The sequence below is a fragment of the Condylura cristata genome, unplaced genomic scaffold (assembly GCF_000260355.1).
Source record: "Condylura cristata isolate star-nosed mole 26May11 unplaced genomic scaffold, ConCri1.0 scaffold00011, whole genome shotgun sequence".
NCBI classification, from domain to species: Eukaryota; Metazoa; Chordata; class Mammalia; order Eulipotyphla; family Talpidae; genus Condylura; species Condylura cristata.
The window spans coordinates 27563746-27567922 of record NW_004567112.1 but is presented as its reverse complement, the minus strand read 5'-3'; positions in this window follow the sequence as shown (position 1 = coordinate 27567922).

Genomic DNA, 4177 nt, shown 5'->3' with positions numbered 1-4177 from the left:
CAGTTATCAGAAACCAGGATCAGAGATGCTTGGCAGAGGCCCCAGAGTCCATCTGGATTCTTTGCCCACCAGCCTCCCTGCATGGAGTCCTTTGCCAGGAGCATCCAGCCTAAAGCTCAGTCTCAGGGGACATGGTGCTGGATAGGCACAGCTGTTAGCCCTGGGTCCACATGGGCCCAAGAGGAGTGTCAGCCAGAGGGAGATCATGAAGGGGGCGAGGCAGCCCCACCAGTGGATGTGGCAGAGTGGTCAGCAGGGGTTACCTCTCTCCCTTTCACACAGCTCAGCTGCAGGTAGCTGCCTCATATTTAATAACACCAAGTATTTATGCACAGTCCCCATGTAGTTCCCAGAATCCCGAGAGTTTGGCTTTCCCGCTCTGTGCACATGGAAGGGGCTGGGTCAGTATTGCCAGAAAAAATGCTCATGAGTCAACTGGCAAATGGGGGTCAGCAAACAGCTGAGCCCAGGCCCAATTGTCCTGGTCTGACCACCCGGAAATCTGCAGGATCTTACCTCCAGGGTTTGCTGCCGCCATCTGCTCATTGACCTGCAAGCAAGAAGGCGATTTGAGATAACTCAGTAACATTCTTGCCACTATAAGGCCAGATAAATTCTGAGAATTCTAGTGAAAGACCAAACTGACGCCATGACAGGCTTCAGAATGATTCTGAACCTGCCAGGCCTAAGTTTCGGTTATCAACTCGGCCCCAAGACTGACTTTAGCTCTAAATGTCCTAATCTTGTGCATCCCATAGCAACATCCAGTTAGCAAGTAGGCGAGTAACCAGTACATATCAGGAAAGCACCAGATGTCCTAAGGCATCTGGGCCAAGTAGTAGCAAAGGTCCTTTCTTACTTACATGCATAGGTCAACCAAGTTAACACAGGTAACTTTGCTCAATGTCCACCAATCAAAGTACTGTTGAGCTAAAACTCCCCTCTGCTGGGCTGAAACTCCCCTCTTCTGTAATAAAAATCCAGCCTTCCCTGAGCTCAGTTTTCAACTTCAGCTGCTGTGTCAGTGCATGCTGGGTACCCAGGCTCGAGCTTGCAATAAAGACCCTCGTGTGCTTTGCATCGGAATCGGCTCATTGGTGGTCTTTGGGAAACTCGAAATCTGGCACAACACTAGCTGTCTGTACCTCTTTGAAACCTTCCTCCATGTTTGTATCTCCACTGGGCACGGTATTCCGAAGTTTGCTGAGACCCTCTTGTATTGCTTTTCTAAAAGTAAACAACATAGAGTTATTGAGAAGGAAGAAGTGTCACGTGCTACTGAACAGCCCACCGGGCCTGGCACATTCTGCACTTGCAGACCGACCAGGACGAGGGGGCCACGGTCAGGACGCTGAGCCATGGCCTCTGCCCGGAGTCCCGGACCATCTCTGTATCCATTGCTTTCTCAGGCACAGACCCTGGGGCCTCAGGAAGGGCCTGTGTGACCCTCCGCAGCTCAAGAGGAGCAGGCGGGATGGTGCTAATGTCAACGCGGACGCCAGCGTTACCGCCTGGTGCCAGCCCATAAGGTGCCCTGTGGGCACTTGACCCCCGCAGGCAGGGCTGAGTGTCTGAGGTCACCCTGTTACTGCCCTGCGTGTCCATCCTGCCTGCCTCGGATGTTGAGGGGCCTTGAACCCAGCCGCCCCCCCAGGATTGGTGCCAAGGAAGCAGTGAAGCTGCTTTGAGCACTGAGCTCAGACTCCAGGGTCCTGACAGGAAGGCCTAAAGCCCGGACAGGGCCAGTGCTGGCGGATGCTTGTGGCCGTGAGCCAGGCCCTCAGGTGCTCGGCAGCCCACGTCTCTTACATGTCACCCGGCAGACACAGCTTTCCCTGCAATTTCCGTCCCCATGCTCCTGTGCCAGCGCTCGCTCCGTGCCAAGGCAGAGTCTGCACCTCCGCTGCCAGAGGTCGGGGCCCACCAGGAGCCCCGACAGCTCTCATGGGTGGTGGGCCCTGAATTCCTGGCCGGAGGAGCCGGGGGTTTCCTCCCTCGGGGGCTGCTCCCACAGACCTCACCAGGCCCCTCTGGACCTCTGTCTCCTGTGACATTCCCTCCCCGAAGCCCCAGTCTGCACCTCAGCCCCCAGTGGCTCTCTCCTTAGGAACGCCGCACAGACCGATCCTGCCATCACCATGCAGGAGTGGTCCGCTCTCCCCTTCTTCTTCTGGAGCTGAGACCTGGTGTGACGCGCGGCTTCCGCTAACCCTCCCCTGAGGCAGCCGGTGCTGCCCCCTCTCAAAGTCCTAAACATTGGGCTAGATACAACCCTGGACCGGTCCACTGGGTCTGCTTTGAGGAGTAAATGGACTTACTTGTTCGAGGTGAGCTTCAATGCTGTGTGGCCCAGCGTGGAGAAGGTGACAATTGATACCCGCATGCTTGGGCTGCGAGGAAGCAGGTATGTGTGAGAGGTCAGAATCTCAGGCTCTCAACCCAGAGCAGGGGGGAGTGGTCGGGAGGTCGCAAAGGGACATGTGGGACAAGTGCCTTCACTTCCATTCTATCATGTGACGACTTCCTGGTCCCAAAGTTACGATAAATTCAGTAACGTGTGTGTGGGCAATATTGTGTGTCTTTCCAGGAGAGTGTCAGGATGGCATCCCGGTCCTTGCCAGACTCTCGGCTCTCCCCTCCTGTCTCCTTCTAGACACACACATACACACAAACACACGGTTCATGCCACACTCCCCAGGTCGAGGTCCCTGTGCTCTGTCCCTGAGTAGCCTCTTCTCTACTGTAGCTCTTTTGGCAACTCAGGGCCCTTCCCCCTTGCCTGTTTCCTTCCGCCCTCCCACCTAAACAAACTCTTGTCTCTCCCTTTCCTGCCCTAACCTAAGGGTCCCGGGCCCTGTGTGTGTTACAGGTCCCTGTCCTGTCCGCGAGGGGCTCCCTCTGCTCCTGGCTCTGGTTCCCATGTTCCTGGAGCACAATCCAGGTAATCTCACACCCTGCCCGAGAGACACTCTCCCCTCCTGCTGCTCACAGGAAACCAGGCCCTGGGTCAGCAGGATGTGCCCTTTGATCTTGACCTCGACCTGTCTCCTCCCAGACTCATATCCCTTTCCCTGAGGTATCCCCATTCTTCCCTACCACAGGGTTCTCCCCGAGGGTCTTGTCACCCTTCTTTACTCCTTTAAAGGTCCTCTTCACATGTCTACACCTGTGGGAAAGCAATCTCCCGTTTTCCCCAGGAATCCTTGTTTCTCCTTACAGTCGCTGTGAGGGTCCTTTTCCATTTTCCTTGGAATTACGTAAACCAGTGTTATTTCTGTGTTGGCGGTCAGCCTGGTTCTGACCTGTAACACCCTCAAGTCATCCATGTTCCCTACGTTGTTGGTGACGCTGGGACTGGAAACAGCCAAAGACTGTGGGACCTCTGGAGCCCATGGACCCAGAGTGAACTGTCTTTCTTTCTAGCATAAGAACTTCCCCAGGGCTTGGTGTTCCCAACCCAGAGACTCCCATGCCCAGACGGGCCCTGTGGGTGGCAGAGTAAACCCTGGCGCACGGAGAACTCATACTTTTGAAACAGTTTGAGCATGTCCTCCACGAATTCATATGTGAAAATCCAGTTGTTTTCCACACTTCCAGACCTGAAAAAAGAAAGAATTGGAGACGGCTGTAGTCTTTGAGGTGGCAGAGTTTCTGTGGGAAACCGTCCACAGGCTGCTCCCACCCCCATGCAGCCTTGATGACAAGCCCAGTGGGTTTTCCAAGTGTGGTCTGGTCAGTGTGATGAGCATGATATCGGGCAGTGAAGGGATTTGTGTGTTTGCAACTGAGGGATTCAGTATGAGACCCCAGGAGGCGAACGAGGATGGTTGGTTGTGCACAACCCAGCTGCAACCTAAGACCAGAATGGGGTGCATTATGAGAAAGCTCCTACATTCTGTTCTGACTCTCCTGGTCCTTCGTTGCCTGGAGAATAAGCATTGCCAGTGTCTGCTCCCTCCTCACCAATTAAGAGGCGGGTACAGATCACTGGAGAGCAGAGGTCCGGGCTACCGCTTCTCAGCATAGAGCTCTCTGTCCTGTCCACCGCCTCCCTTCGGCTCTGTGTAAAACTGCCGCCCTGTGATGGCGCGGTGAGGGGAGATGTGTATCCAGTGCTAGGACTGGCACTCGTCGGGGTTTATGTATTTACACGTGAGGAGACTGAGATTCTTACAGG